General features: G+C 42.8%; 1 protein-coding gene across 3 annotated transcripts in view; it reads right to left on the bottom strand.

Annotated features, from left to right (window-relative positions):
• ppp2r3a (protein phosphatase 2, regulatory subunit B'', alpha) overlaps nucleotides 1-16,269 on the bottom strand; it is a 60,117-nt gene extending 43,848 nt beyond the window's left edge. Inside the window, exon 1 of one of the 3 annotated variants that reach the window (XM_083924692.1) lies at nucleotides 16,171-16,269. The gene's annotated coding sequence lies outside the window, so the exon portion shown is untranslated. Of the gene's footprint in view, nucleotides 1-15,851; nucleotides 15,990-16,170 lie in introns of those variants that run through there. The other 2 variants (XM_083924690.1, XM_083924691.1) reach the window with 2 other exon arrangements.
• Between the last annotated feature and the right edge of the window lie 594 nt (nucleotides 16,270-16,863).

The following is a 16,863-nucleotide window of genomic DNA, read 5'->3' as shown; positions in this document are numbered from 1 at the left end:
TTACTTATTCAATTGTAAACCTTTCACAACCCTCAACCCCCTCGCATCGACAATCTCAGGGCCTACCTTTGGAAATGCACACAAACACACACACATACACACACAAACACACACTTGGGATGCTTCACGATTTGGCTCCTCCAGCAGCAGTGACAGTGTGACTGTTTTGGCCTTTGAAGTCAGGAGTCAGTAAAATCTCTGTGTTGCCCCGTCTCCACCCCTCAGCCAGCAAATAAAGAGCAGCTTCCCGAAAAGCCTCATTATAAAGTCAAGAGGGGCGCTTCTAGTCATAATGATCTATTCAAAAAGCCTCGGGCCTTAAGTCCAGCAGAGATTGTTTCATCTTTTGGGGGGAAAATCTTGCTAATTTCAAAAGCATCAGTCATCCGTCCGTGTCTTTAAAAGCTTCCCATCGCCTCAACTCTCTTTTTCTTCCAGTGAAAAACTGCACTGTTTGGGATTAAGACTCGGGTTTTAACAGAGGAGACTTAAAAGAGAGGAATTGGGTAAGTCGATCATGCTTAGGCAGACAGCAAGGAAGGGAGAGAGACTCTGACATTGTGAGGAAACGAACGAAAGAATCTCGAGTTAAAGCACCTTTCCTTTAAAGCTCATCACATCCACACATGTTCACATGCTCACGCCCAACCACGCCAGCAACACGTCCACGTGGAAGAAAGACTGAGGGAGAGAGAGAGAAAGAAAGAAAGAAAAAAGGAAGACAAGAGTAAACATTTGTCATCACTTGGCCCCATATGTTTGTCTCTGTTTGAGAATGGCTTCTCTTTTTACCCCTTCTAATTTGCAATCCATCCATCAACATCCCTTTTCATCAGGGACTTTTCTTCTTTTCAGAGCATACAGAGGGCAACGCTGGCTTCCTGAAGCGCACAGACTATATACAAGTCGTGACGTCTTTGGATAGAGTAGCCCGCATTCCCCTGATTCATCTGAAATGACTGATACCTTAGATACCTTCACTCACTGTCACGGTCTCTCGCTTAACAGCCTGAACACTCAACTCCTATCCTCACCTCCTTTACCCCTTTTTACCCATGCATGCCAGAAAATGCGCCACTTGATCCCCATATCTTTTCAGGGTTGCAACAGAAACAGATAGAAAAAGGATCGGACTGTTGCATCATGTGGATGGACAGCCATTTTCAAAGAAAGAGAAAAATAGGCTTACACGTCGAGAATACAAAAAATAGGGCTGCAACTATTTTCATCATCTACGAATCTTCCAATTATGATCTCAATTAATCAGTTTGTCTATTTTAAAAAAAGCAAAACATTGCAAAGAAATGCCAAATACAGTTTTCTCAGTCCAGACATTTTAATTAACAATTAATAGGTACATCACATAGACCTTCCTCTAATATTTCTTTTTTTTCTCGCTAGTATATAGCTGGAAAATTCAACCTCTAAATAAAATAAATAGAAAAAAAAGGAAGCAAGATGAGGAATTAAGGAAATAAGGAAGTGACTAAACGGCAAAGTACCAAAATATTCTCTGTGCAACTGAAAGACAGATGACGAAGGCATGACGGAAGAGAAAGAGGCTACAGTCTGTGTGTGTGTGTGTGTGTGTGTGTGTGTGTGTGTGTGTGTGTGTGTGTGTGTGTGTGTGTGTGTGGGTGTGTGTGTGTGTGTGTGTGTGTGTGTGTGTGTAATCATATATACAGTATCTGGTCCTGATGACATGCTGTAAACATTAATGAAATCACGTTAAGTGTTTGCATGAGTGTATATAAAGTTGGTTTCCTGAAAGTTGACATTATAATGATGCCAAATGTTCTCCCGTCTATAACGTTATGTTGATTGATATTCAGGCAGAAAGGATTTTTCTGTGTACGTGAGTGTGTGTTTGTGTGTGTTGTATGCTTTGGCCCCAGCACTGTGGGAGAGCCTTTATCGACAACAACAACAGTCCCGGCCCAGATCCCCTGAGGACCCAAAAAACACTAAAAGCCCCACTGGTTCCCATGAGCACACGGCCCACACAGCCTGTCACTGGATTGTGTTGCTTTCTATTATGAAACTCTATACAATGTTGCTACAAATAAACCAGCAAATCACCACTTAAACTGAACGTTATGATGAAATTACAGTATAATTAGACACAAGGGCCACATCAATGCACTGTAGTCAACATGAAGTTGGTCCTGTTGCTCTGTTTCTGAGATGCTTTCAACGCTTTCAAACTCAGTCTTTAATCAGGATGCAATCAAAAAGTACAGACTGGGAAAGCCAGAGCATGGTACGGCACTATTATTTGAACTGTAGCTAATTTTACCTCGTAGTATGTCGTTGACATTGTAAGTGCAGTGCGACTTACAAGCATGACTTTATGATCTACTTCACTCGACTCTCATGGACAGTTGTGAGTGTTAAACTTCAACAGAACGAGCTTTTCCTTTCTATGTCGAAATAAAATATACCGTCTTGACACTGTGTGTGCAGCAGCAGAGGAATGAATCTGTGTAATCAAGAGAAACAGATTGAGCGCTAGCAGACTTTTGTGAGTTGAACTCTCCATGACAGGGAGGGGGAGTAAAGACGTTTCCAACACTGAAAGCTACAGGAGGTCAATAATTGATAGAATACTACAAATTTAGGGTTAAGCACCTCCGATCCGATTCAATTCACCAGGTCGGTATTGGCGCCAATAACGCAGAGCAGGTACTGACCATGACTTGACCAACCCGCATTAATACAGCGTCTTTCTCATTGTCAACACCAAATTCAGTGTTTCCACTGAATGAGTCATTAGTATTCATTCAGTCACAGCACGCTGTGCCACATTTTACTGTCTTAGATAAAAAATAATATTCCAATGAATGAAATTTAATGTACTGTAAAGGTTCTAGGTTTGGAGGGAACATTTTTATTGGATCAGTAATATCAGCAGGTACCCTGAGGTATTATCGGTATGCTGTATATTGCAAGCTTTATGCTAATGTACAAACTTTTCCAAAAGGGAAAGTTAAAGTGTGTAAGTTATTTCACCATTAAATAACACTCACAAGGCCACAAGTACATTCAAAGAGTTCACTGATAATTGATGAAAGAAAAGACCCAAAGGCCTCTTTCTGTGTAAAAATCTTGTTATGGGATCACAGCAGATGCAAAGCCAAACCGGGTCAGGGGTGTTAAACTTCCAGCACCCTTGCTCAGTCCACACACACACATCTCTCTGAACTCTGCCTTCATTTTGATCCCAACTACACGCCTGTAAAGTTTCTTGACTGCATCTTGTATGTTTACCAGGCCAGTGAAGTGAGGGGAACGAGGCCCCTTCCCTACTTTCGACCCCCTTACTAACGGCCCCCTCTCTCTCTGTGTCTTCTATATCTCCTTCATCTGGTTTCTGATCTCTTAAGAAAGATGACACTGTCTTCCTCTGACTTGTCACCTGTCCAGGTACAGGCCCCTCAGGGGGGGAAACACCAGAGATGTTACAGTCATGTTACTGTGTGTGTGTGTGTGTGTGTGTGTGTGTGTGTGTGTGTGTGTGTGTGTGTGTGTGTGTAATATCTGTCCATATACAGTATAAAAGACAGTGCCTATCAAGACAGTATCTTCAAGCTCTCACACTGATACTCTGGCGTGTGTGTGTGTGTGTGTGTGTGTGTGTGTGTGTGTGTGTGTGTGTCAGTGCCCCATGCCTCCGAGAGCTAAGATGTGGTAGTTTGATATCATTGGCGCTCTTTCATCAGTGAGCTGATTCTCCTGCTATGTGTTTGAACTGCAGTGAATCAAAGACAGCTTGTTGTACAGCTGGCCACATCACCTGCACGCTGAATCTACTGTGTCTTTCTTTATCTCTCTCTCTCTCTCTCTCTCTCTCTCTTTCCCTTCTCTCTTTCTTTTTTGTAGATTTCTGGGCTTTGTTAAGTTTTTGCTGCCTTTTTCCAATGGTGCATGATGTGGGCTTCAGAAGCTAAAGTCAGACCGATCCCTCTTTCATCTGTTATCAGTCACACTCCCTACAGTTGCCACAGCATATAATCCGTCCAATACTATAGTGACAGCTGTATTGAACAAATGAGAGTTTGTGTGTGTGTGTGTGTGTGTGTGTGTGTGTGTGTGTGTGTGTGTGTGTGTGTGTGTGTGTGTGTGTGTGTGTGTGTGTGTGTGTGTGTGTGTGTGTGTGCGTGTGTGTGTGTGTGTGTGTGTGTGTCATCTTGGCAAAACCTGGTCCTAGAGACACCTACTGTAGCAGCAACTACAGAGGTGGTTGTGAGTATTTTCCAGGTGTTTATGTCTATCCGTCAGTGGCCAGATTCGACCCCAATATTGTGCCGCCATGCATGATACAGTCACGAGAGGTTACAGGTGTGTAGTCGATATCAGAATGAAGGCCAAGTTTGAAAATTGGTTCAATGTGAGATAGGGAAGGCGAGGAGAGGAAGGGCAGAACGTAAGAAAACAAAAGAGAGACAACAAAAGTCAAAACCAGTGAAAGCTCCCCGTCCTCAGTCCCGTTTTAAGGCTGCTTCAAGAAACGCAAGCTGGGAGGAGGGGAGGGAGAAGCTATGTTTCCATTTAACTGTCAAGGGAATTTGGAGTAAACTCTAAAAATGTCACCAAAAAAAACAATGCTGAAATTCTTCACTGCCAACAGCTGGGCTTAAGTGAACTAACAGGCTTTCTGAATGTAAAAAAAATAAAACATCCACAAGGAAAATGGAAAGAGACAAGCTGTTTTTGTCTTTAACTTTCTGCAAATGCTGTTTTTATTTCATCCTTTCATCCAAAAAGGAACAAATGTAGAGGAAATGCAGTTATATTTTAATGCTATAATGAACATATGAATATCCATTCGGCCAGAGCAGGGAACTTACATGTGCAGGCAGCAACAGGTGTGACATTTCCGGGAGTTTCTTAAAGTCTGACAGACTTCATTTCAAGACATTTCTGGGCTCTTGCACAATGCAGCTGAACCAAGCGAGCGATCATGCCAAACCCGTATAATTTTAAAATTAAATCTACTTAAAAGTCGGAAAACTGTTGTGCATGATTGGTATAGATTTGATCTAAATTGTAGCCTTGCTGTAACTCAGAGACAGGGAGATTTCTCTGATGTCCCTCCAAGACATCATAGGAAGAGACAAAGAGAAAAAAAAAAAAGACCCTTGTTAGAGGATTTCTTGGGTCTCAGCTCTCTGCACGACACGGCTCTAACTACCAGTTGCTGTTACCCTCATCTGTCTGGTGTCGGTGCATGTCTGTCTCGCAGCAGGGACCCAGCACTGTCTGTAACCATGGAAACCACAAGGATGTAGTGCTTAGAATCAGGAAGTTATGGTATATTATACAGATGCCACACACCGATAGAAAACCATCTTTCCATGATCAAAGTGATGGAAAAGTCACACAATTGGCATCTTCAAGAGATCGCTGGGACTTTACCTCTGCGTTTTGTTGGTGTGAAAAGAAAACGTACGTACTGAGTACTTCTGGTGGAGCCCTGTTTCACTTCCATACTGCTAATCTTCCACCAGAGTGATTCAATTTCAATGTGTTGCTCATGGGCAACTAGTCCTGTGTAAACACTTTACGCCTGTTTACTTTCCTCGCCCAGACTTCCTTCTTGTGATTCTGAGCTTGCTGCATTAGCTATAGCCACCCAACATAAAACGTATTCCCTGGAACCCCAGACCACAAAAATGAAACCACCTCCTTTGTGATTAGCAGTCATACCATGTAGGTATGTTATTGCCCTCATACTTCCCTAGATTAGCTCATAAAGCAGAAATGCTGTGAAAGTGGGGTGAAAAAACAACAGTAATATACTGTATAACAGACATGATCAGTCAAGCCCAAATTGTTGCGAGCTGCCTATGTGGAGAAAGATGGATCATTTGGATTAGGTTCACTCGGTTGAGCAGAGGACAAGCAGTCGGGTGAGCTGTGAAGACGGCAAAGACCAAGATGGAGGGAAAGACAGGAAGAAAGAAGCGGTCCGAAATCACTAGAGATTTACTACATAGTGCACTATATTTACCCTCAGACTTTTTATTTCAGTGACTGAACTCTGAGTGTGTATGTAATGTATGCTCTATACTGTGCCCTCAGACAAAAGTAGCTCGTTTACGGCCCGATTAGCAACTTGAGACGCGAGAATGGAGTTGGGGTTGAGAGGCGCCTTTTCTATAAACAGATATCTGCAACGAATGCAGATAAATAACAACAAAAAGCTAATGAAGAGCTTTGCTGTCATCAGAGAATAACCGCTGGGTTCCAAGATTGCATTTGAGCCATTTGCTTCTGTTGCTCTCCACATGCACTGTTTACCTGCATGCAACCAAAGCACGCTCAAACATGATTTGAAAATACTACTGGGGCTACAAATGGAAACTAGAGCACTTCCGCTATCAAGATCTTGTCCTGTTGCCTACAGATTCTGCATTCATATGCACAGTTTGTTTATAGAGATTACACAGAAAAGCATGTCATGTAAAATATTTCCTGAGTTTTATAACATTTACCAAATGAGCGAATATGAGAGAAGAAAACAGTGTAGATTCACACAAGGCTTTGTATAAAATTATCTCTGGTTCATGAGTAATTCAGTTCATATTCAAACACACACACACACACACACACACACACACACACACACACACACACTAGTGGTCAGACTGGCAGGCAGGAGGGAAGCTTGAGTGTGCTGGGATCTGACCAGTTCACCGTATACTGGTTGCCAAAAAATCCACCACACACACACAAAAACACACACCACTGCTTTGTCCAACCACAGCTTCTGAGTGTGTGTGTGTGTGCGTGCGTGCATGCGTGTGTGCGTGCGTGCGCATACATCATGTCTATGTGCGCCTTTGCATGCTCGCACATGAGTGTGAGTTTGACCTTGTATGTGTGTGTGTGCACTGCAGGCTTACATATCATATATATATATAAGTGTGTGTCTTTGTGTGAGCGACTGTGTTACAGTGTCCTCCAAGTGTGTATGTATGGGAGCGGGGAGTTAAAGACACAGTATAAACAATGTAGGGACTCCCTTGGCTTGTGTTTACTGACCGAGATAAAGGCCGTCATTCCTCTCTCACCACCAACCTACTGTACTTCCTCCTCGTCCAACCAGAAAGAGGCAGAGATGCACTTAAGCCCTGGCAATGTCAGAGCGATCTTATCTTGCCAATAAAGCCTCTTGAATGGGTTTAGATTAAACTGAGACGAGGAAAAACAAGAGAGGGCACACTGGTGCAATGGGGTCATCACACCCCCTGTGAGAGACTTCTCCTGCCCTCCTCCTCTTCTTCTCCTTCCACCTCACATGTTAATGTACTTACAGCTCTACAAAACCTTCACCCTGCCCCAAGATGCTGGCTGGCATAACAAACAGGAGCAAAGGCTGAAACAGTGCCCCCCCCCTCGTCGAATCAAATAATCTACCCGCTTCTCTGTCTTTTTACTTCCCTCTCTCTGTCTGCCATCTTTCCTTCATGTCTCCTCGCCGCACTCTCTCGCTCTCTCTCTCGCCATTTCTCCATATTTTTCCCCCCCTCCGTCTGTGGTAGGCAGTGAGACGCATGGTCTACCCACACTGACCAGTAAAAAGCAGTCCTTTGCCTCTGTCATTTAGTCAGCCTGTCTGTTATACAGCTCAGGATGTTGAAGGCCAGGACGCCCCACTGCCTCAGTGGGTAAAAACACAGACTATCTACTTATGATGTCACACGTTTGGATTTCTCGTGACCTTTCTCGCAAGCCGGCCTCCCCCCTTTTGCCTGCTATCTTTCTAATCTCTTGCCTCTGTTTACCAGTCTCTTTACCCAAGAGGTTACATGCGCACATTTACACCTTGAGGAAAAGCAACCGCAGGCTGACTCAATAAACGCAGAAATGCTATTAAACACATTCGAACGCAGCGCAGGCTTTATTTGCTTTTACTGTGAGAGAACACAACAGATGAGAGGAGTAATGAAAAGAGCAGGAGGAGTAAAAGGAGCATTAAAAGCGGCAATAAAATATTTTTAGCTTCTGACCCATTCATGTCTTAAAGCAGGGCCAGGAAGAACCACACTGCCATGACTATGAATGGTACTGATAGTTACTTAGTACTTTCTTTCTCTTTCTCTCTCTTGGCAAGTGTTCTGCCACTGGAGGAATGCCTGGTTCAGACTCACGTGTGTGTGTGTGTGTGTGTGTGTGTGTGTGTGTGTGTGTGTGTGTGTGTGTGTGTGTGTGTGTGTGTGTGTGTGTGTGTGTGTGTGTGTGCGCGTAGAGTCTGGACAAAGAGAGCCAGTGTGGACAACAGAACACAATCAACCACTCAATGGATAGCTATTAACTCATCGCACACAAATGCACACAAACACACACACACACACACACACACACACACACAAATTCCAGTGTCCACGGACGAGAAGCAGTGACATTCAGACCCAACCAACCAATCAGCACGCTTTTACCGCAGCCACAATGGAGCCAGTCAATGAGCAGCAGAGGATGGTGGGAGATCTTTGAATCAAAGTGTCCGGCTCCTCATCCCTGTCTCACTAATCTTCGCCCTCTCTCTCTCTCTCTCTCTGTCTCCCTCCCTCTCTCTCCCTCCTCCTTTCATTCTCCCCTTCCTCCCTTTTCCCAGGGTGGATGTCTCAGTGGTTGAAGGTGGTTAGTAGAGGCCATCGGGCACAGTCCACCTCCCACACACTCATGTGTGAATCACCCCATTGTGGGCTGGGTTCCGTTTCTAACACTGGTGCGGGCTTTATTTTGACAACCACATGTAAATACCATGTGAGCTGTTGTTTTGTTGGTTGTTGTTCTCTTAGCCCATCTTAGAACGGGCGCTGGATAATAAAGAAAGAGATGATTCACAATACTACTAGACAATATGCCTGAATCACCATTTATCTCTTCAAGTCACTTCATTCATGTCTGATAAGTTAACTGTTATCCATATCTGTTACAGTGTTACATTACAGAAGCACAAGCAGTCAGATGATCGTACAGGCTTTAAACAGAAACCCTTCACTAAATGGATTCAGAACAGGAAACAAAGGTAAGTGATCGCACAGAATGTCCGCTGAAAAACATCCTGGTTGAACTTATGGTTGACCTGTAGCACTTACCGTAGTTGAGCATGCACTAGGGATGTCACGATATGACATTTTCATGTCTTAATTATTGTCATAACTTCAATGTTGTGGATGTGTGCAACTAATACACTATAACTATTCTATTTCTCAGTTTGTTACAGAAGAAGAAGAATTACTTTATTTATCCCGCACGGGGAAATTGCATTTTTTCACTCTTATTATTAATCATGTTACACACACAGGCCTGAAATACACACATGCAGGCAGTGCCCAGGAGATGAACTGGCACCTCTCCAGCCACCAGTCCACGCTCCATACATGGTCCAGACAGGGACTTGAACCAGCGACCCTACGGTTCCCAGCCAAGTCACCTATGGACTGAGCTACTGCCGCCCCTTATAATGTACGACATCAATATTTTTTTTCCGAATGTACTGATATAAGATACCATTCAAAGATGAAGATTTTTAGGATCATTTTAAGGCTTCATTTCAAACCAGTTCACAAATTCACTCAAATTATACTCAACCAGAAATTTATCATTTTGATATTCCTGAACATTTTACGAGCAACAGTTGATTTCCTTTGAAGTCCTTCAATTAGTTTAACTTCCTTTACGCACCTCTCTATCTTCCACTTCTTTGTGAGACATGGTCAAATTGATCTTTTTTGCCCAGACTGACTTGCATTCCCAGACTTCACCAATGACTTTAGAGAGTTCAATGTTATCAGAACTGATAGAAAACAGCAGCCGCAACTACGGACATACGACCCAGAAGTTGTGATAAAACGGAATTACTCTATTAAAAATAAACTTTGGATGTTGTTCTAGTCAGAAAACACTCGCTTCAGTGCAATGCACAGGTTCTGAATATTTCTTTAATATTATGACAAATCAAAAACAAGGAAAAGCTAAGATAATGACAGCAGTTTTGCCCACATGACCAACAACCAATTCAAGGTAGCTTCAGGCTAACACCAAAGATGACGAGTCATCAGCCTTATCCAACCTTCCCCCTGTAATGGTAGCCCGCTTCTATGGTTTACCACAAACCACAACATGCAAAAACAAGTGAACTGCTTGTAACTTAACTTTAAGTATCTCCTACCTATCTTTAAATCTCCCTTTCTTGATCTCTCTCTCTCTCTCTCTCTCTCTCTAAAAAAGGCTGTCTCCCTCCCAAAACAACCAACTCGAGCTCTCTACATTCATGCTGTATGACCTTTCATATTTTTCTTTATTACAAAACTGGATTTGTGATATGAGGGTTGCCAAAATAGTCTAAAACAAAACAGATCATCTATTTTTGACTGGACCCCTGATGGCACAGGGCAGTGATAACCAAGCGAGGCATGTAACCTCGGCTTATCGAGATGCAGCTCTCTGTGTGACCCCTCCCTCCCCCAAACACACACCCACTTCTCACTATCACACTCACACTTTCCCTGTCACGTCTTCATTTTTAGCAGCCAGCAGCGTTACATTGGAATACGAGACGACCACCCACCCACACACACACACACAAACACACACATATGCTGCTGGGAAATGTGAATGACTGTGTCACTAAAAGTGTCATGAAGATGCTAAATACAATAGTGCCTTGTGCTGCATTCATGAGTAACTCATGTGTGTATGTGCGTCTGTGTATGTGCGTTTGTGTGTGCACGCCGGTGTGTGCGCTCGCCTATGTGTTGCGCAACTAAGGACAGGCAAGCACATGTGGGTACCAAGGGCCACAAAAATAACACTCTTGGATCTATTAGACAGCATAAATGTGAGAAGTCCTACAGCAGTCGGTGGCCGCTTAATACTGGCTTGATTACAGACGCACCGCACCCATACAACACACAAACACATCCAGAACAGTCAGACACACACACACACACACACACACACAGACACACACACACACACACACACACACACACAGAGTAAGGGTGTGGATATGATGTAACTCATAATTACACATGAAAGTAATCCAAAAATGGAACTTAATTAAGATTCTTTATTCTATTGGTTTCTGTTTTTTCTTATGTGCATCTCTCTCTCCCTCTCTCATCTTTTAATCTTTTTATTACCCCTTTACGTAAAACACACACACACACACACACACAGACAAAACTCTTTCATACAGAGTGGCTGTCTGACAGAGAGTTAAACACTTTATGAGGGAGTTGTCCTGACTTAACCAAAGAGGCGTGTTTCTGGCCTTTTTAGTTCAAACACTGTTTCAAATAACTGTTTTATTGACTGCACTCCAATTGTATATTACACTGCGTGTCTGTGCTGGTGTCGCATTCACAGTTTCATAACACCTGCATCTGCTGAATTTCTCGCGTTTCTACTCCCTCGAATAGCAAACATTGAAAAAAGGCTGTTTACCTACTACTGGTTCTACTTTACTATTAGGCTAAAGACTGATAAACAGGTAAATAGACTAATCCAATATATGATCCCAGGCTACACTAAATTGTTCATGACGCCAATAGAGGTAGCTAGATTAGTGAAGACAGAAAAGGCTAACATCATACTGCACTCTGCTAAATGCTTAATTGAAAGTACATCATGGGATACAACATGCGCTCACCGATTTCCTCACAACTCACAGTTGAAAACCCAACCACTCAAAACTCATCAAATATGGCAGCTTGGTCAGTGGCTCTGATATTATATTATATATATTGAATACAATTATATTTAGTATAATGATACACTAATATTTGTTGGCGGCTGCAGGTAGTGAGTGGACAGATTTTGCTTGAAAAATGGCTTTAATATTAATCAATCGTCAAGGTAGTTGCAGATTAATCGTCTAATTGTAATTCTTATTAAGCAGGTCAGGTATTCGACAGACATAACTGACGCACAACATTATTACTAGAATGAAACAGGGCGTTGTGAGTCTACGGTTTGTGACTCAGCATCGCTGATCCCACCTACGTCTGTCTGCACTAAAACCCCACAACCACAGTCACTCCATTACATCAGGACACTCCCATTATATTCCAATGGGATGTCGTTGCTAGGCACTTACTGTTCTTGGACACCTATGTGAGAAATGGATAAAAATCCAGATTAATATCACACATGCATGCACAGGACTGCACGTACACACACGGTTGTACACACAGAGCTTGGGAACAACGAGCACCTGTGAAAAGACGCACATCTGTGAGGGACTGCAGGAAACCATGGCTCATACAAATGCAGTTCCAAAACGGACTCTGTTGCCTATCCGCCCACCAGTCCACCCACAAACCGTCCATTTGTGCTGGGAAACAACAGACAGACTAGCTGATCAGTCATCGTATCTACACAATGTGTAGATGAGAGGAAAGGAGAGGGGAGAAGAGAAGTCTGTGACAAGAAGAGTAATGGTGTTAAAAAGAAAGGGGGAAGGCAGCTATAGTCTGGGATTTAAATGGGTCTATGTGTCGCTTTAAAATGGGTTAGGACAGAAAAAGGCAGCATCTTTTAAGATATACTCTCATCATTTTAGTATCAAGAAGGACAACTCTGGCTCTGGTAAGACGATGAGCACTGAAATCCTTTGATTTCCCAGCTGACCGAGGAAGGAAAATGTGTAATTGTGAGTTTACTCATTTCCCATGAGGCCTGAGATATGTTTACACACAGTCGATGTGTGGCCCCGAGCTGTTGAACATCATCTTTCACACCAGTAAAACATTCTTCTGCATCGGTCCATGCATGCGTACATAATCACACGTCCACGTTGCCTTTTCTCTTTCTGCATAAAGACACAATAGGATTGTATCATGATGAAATACTATATCGAGATATCATGATACACAATAAGAGGTGACACGGTGTTGTGGTGCCTCACAACAAGAGGGTTCCTGGTTCAAATCCCGGCTGGGGCCCTTCTGTGCGGAGTTTGCATGTTCTCCCCGTGTCGGCGTGGGTTTTTTCCGGGTTCTCCGGTTTCCTCCCACAGTCCAAAGACATGAACGTGTTCGGTTAATTGATGACCCTAATTGCCCGTAGGTGTGAATGGTTGTCGGCTCCAGCCCCCCCGCGACCCCAACAGGGACAAGCGGTTGAAGATGAATGAATGAATGAATGATACTAATATTTTGAGAGAATATCATTTAACCATTGCAGCTTTGTTTGTAGATAGTATTTTTTCATATTCAGTCTATAGCTGGATTTTATTTTTTCTCTATAATTTCACTTGAAATTGTAATTGTTTTGCACTAAAGTTCTAAATAAAATAATATTTAATTGACACATTGAACCATACAAAAATAGGCTTCACCATGTGGTTATTTCATATCGACTATTTATTTATGAAATTACCAGAAAAGCATGCTATATCCTGATTTATATCTTTATTAGATGATGTGAAATTACGTATATCAGGATAGAAGATTTTGGCCATATCGCCCCGCCCTAACACACACTTCTGTGTTGTTACACACCTGTCATCCAGACATGGTCTGTCCAGGACGAATGATTCATTTCAATATAATTATTGTTATGATGAACAAATTAGTTAGCCTATAAAATGTCCAAAACAAAAAAGATGACTCATATTACAAAGATATTCTATTTAGGGCTGCAACAAACTATTGTCTTTGTGATCAGTTGAGCTACTGATTCATTTTTCTATTTTTTAATTCATTTTTTTGGACTAAAAATCATAAATAATCACCTAAAATGATTAAATATGTGGATCAGATTAATCTATTGAAATGCCTTGTTTCGTTTGACCCACCGTCCGAAACCCAAAGATATTCAATTTAATGAAAGACCTGTTCGTATCGACATGGTCGCCCGCGCGATCTGACCCCGGATAAGCGGTTGAAGATGAGATGAGATGTTCGTATCTATAGATACCATCTATCTATCCATCACCTTCATCCGCTTGTCCCTAACGGGGTCACAGGGGGCTGGAGTCGATCCCAGCTGTCACTGGAGATGAGGCGGGGTGCACCCTGGACAGGACGCCACTGTAACGCAGGGCACATAGAGACACACAGAGACAGACAACCATTCACACTCACGTTCACACCTAGGGGCAATTTAGAGTCATCAACCCTGCAGAGTTAAAGCTGAGACAACGAATTGATTAATCGACAAAAAATAATGGTCAACGATTTTGATGAGAATCAGCTTTTTGTCTTTGTCTTGAGAGTAAACTTTCAGACTTTGTCAGAAAAAAGCTAATGATAATAATAATAATAATAATAATTATAATGATAATAACCACTAGTTACAGCCCTACCAATTAATTACCTGTCAATCATCTTTCTGTGTGTGTGTGTGTGTGTGTGTGTGTGTGTGTTAAGGAGTACGGTGGTTGGTGACACACACACATACACACACAAACTTCCACATTCCCCACAGCTCATGCAGAGCGGTCTTTGTGGCCTTCCAAGTGTCAGTGTGTCCAGCCGGGCTCAAGTTACGGCAGACAAGATCCTCTCACTCCTCTCTATCTCACAAACACACACACGCACGCACACACACACACACACACACTTTCAAGCATCCATCATTCTGAACATGCCAGGGAGCAACAAGAGAGCCCTGGTTTGTGCTCTTCTAACGTATCCTTGTCTGACTCATTCCTGCCATTCTTCCCTGTCTATAAGAGTAGAAAAAGAATACAGCCGTGCAGCACAAAGACTATCCGTCAAGTTCGAGGTTTGTCTGTACTGACGAAGTGCCCTTCAGCAACACTTCCTGACCAGCATCTGTGGTAATGCTACGTGACTGTTTGACACCCACTGTTCTTCTCATCTCTACATATAAGACATAAAACACCTCTAAACTATCTAAACTAAAAGGCAGATAATAGAAATATGAGGATAAAGAAAAACACATAGTCACACACACTGACTTAACTGGGCCGGACGGCACTGAAATCTAATGATGACACAGATGCATGTAAAGGAGGCGTATAATCGGCGTCAGCATCAAGGAGAAGAGCACCCTCTAACTTGAGAGCACAACGTCACAGTTGCTATCGTCCTGCTATTGGCAGAGCCTTGAAATAAAGTGGATTTCAGACTCCTAAGCTACAGCAGCCTTGAACACGCAGCATGAAATCAAAGCACTGCGGTCATTACGGGTCATCATCAAAAAAAGGGAGACATTAAGCCGACTGAAGATGTGCTCAAAGTGTGCGCGCCGCATCTATTCTAGGAGAATTCCAGAGGGGAGACCCTGTGACTGACCCCCACCCCTCAGGATCTGACAAGATATCACCACCCAGCACACACACACACACACACACATATATATATAAATATGCACATACACACAGAAACAAACAAATGATGGGTGTGTTGAAGGACATACACACACTGGCATTCAGGAGGAGACACACAACAGGGATAAACCACGAGCACCACGTGTGTGTGTGTGTGTGTGTGTGTGTGTGTGTGTGTGTGTGTGTGTGTGTGGGCTAGACACACTTTAGTTGATTTTCTTTTCTCTTATATTATTGTGTTTCAAGACTTCATTAAATGTACTTTTTCTTTTTATATAAAGCACTTTGAATTACCTATTGGTTTAAAAAGGTGCTATAACAATAAACGTGTCTTATTGAGCACATTGGCAACACTAAAGCAGTGTTTTAAATTCAAATATCAGGCTTAAGATGAATAGGATACTGGTTTGCCAACTAAACCAATCTTTAAAAAAAAAGGTCACACACTCTAATTCATGGTCATATGCTCAAAAATCCATTTCTTTCTGTGCCAAGTATCAAAACAACCATTTTAACAAAGACGCTTAAATAAAGAAGTTACCTGTGCAGTGTGTATACTTCAAGACCTAAGGAAAAACGAGACTTCACTCACATGCAGGTTGCCCCCTTCAATGATCCGCTACAATCTGCGCCTCCGATCTCCAAACTTCCTGTGACACAACAAGAGGATCCCCCCTCTAATGGGAAAGAGTACGCGCACACGTACGCATACGCGCGCAAGAGAGAGAGAGAGAGAGAGAAATACTTCAATAAACACGCCCTAGTGATCCAAAACCCCGCAGCTGGTCCCCTACAACGCAACGCAACGAAGTTTCTTAAGAGAGAGAAGAGAATAGACTCGTGTTGACACCATCTCTTACCTTTTTTCCTCCCCCCTCCTCCTCCTCCCCTTCACCGCTCCTCCAGCCGTCTCCCAAACTCTGTCACGACGAGGCTCGCCGCGCACTGCGAAATCAAACAGACGCGTTTTCGGTAACCGGGCAGCAGCACAGAGAGTACAGACGGGTGCTCCGACATGCAGCGACTCCCTGGGATTGAACGTGTGTGTGGGAATATGTGTGTGTGTGTGTGTGTGTGTGTGTGTGTGACAGCTCGTGGAGAGAATGAGCAGAGAGAGGAGAACCGGGGAACTTAGGGGGAGTTCCCGTTAACAGGCAGGCGGGGCGGGGGCTCGAGGAGAGTGACAGGCTGGCCAGATTTTAGGATCTCTGCTCATTTCTGGAGCATTTCAGTGTTAGTAGCAGAGGTTATAAATACATTCACCCAGTTATTGTAGCCTATATTTAGGCTATTGTTGCATATAATGATGAATATGTGTAATGTACATATAGGCTATTCCAGCTGGCCAAATGTACCTGTGTGGAGTAAATGTACTTTTCCTGTCTTCTCTGATAGGTAACAAAATATCTCAGCTCATAAAATATATCTGCTGATGATTTTTTTTTCAATAAACTAATATAATTGTCCAAAAAACGGTCCAAAAAACCCCAAATGTATTTCATTTACTGTAATAGAAAACCATCATGTATTCACATTTGAGATGTTGGAACAAG

The sequence above is a fragment of the Echiichthys vipera genome (genome assembly GCF_963691815.1).
Source record: "Echiichthys vipera genome assembly, chromosome: 12".
Taxonomy (NCBI): Eukaryota; Metazoa; Chordata; class Actinopteri; order Perciformes; family Trachinidae; genus Echiichthys; species Echiichthys vipera.
Note: the sequence above shows the minus strand (reverse complement) of the source record. Positions and strands in the feature narration are given on the sequence as shown.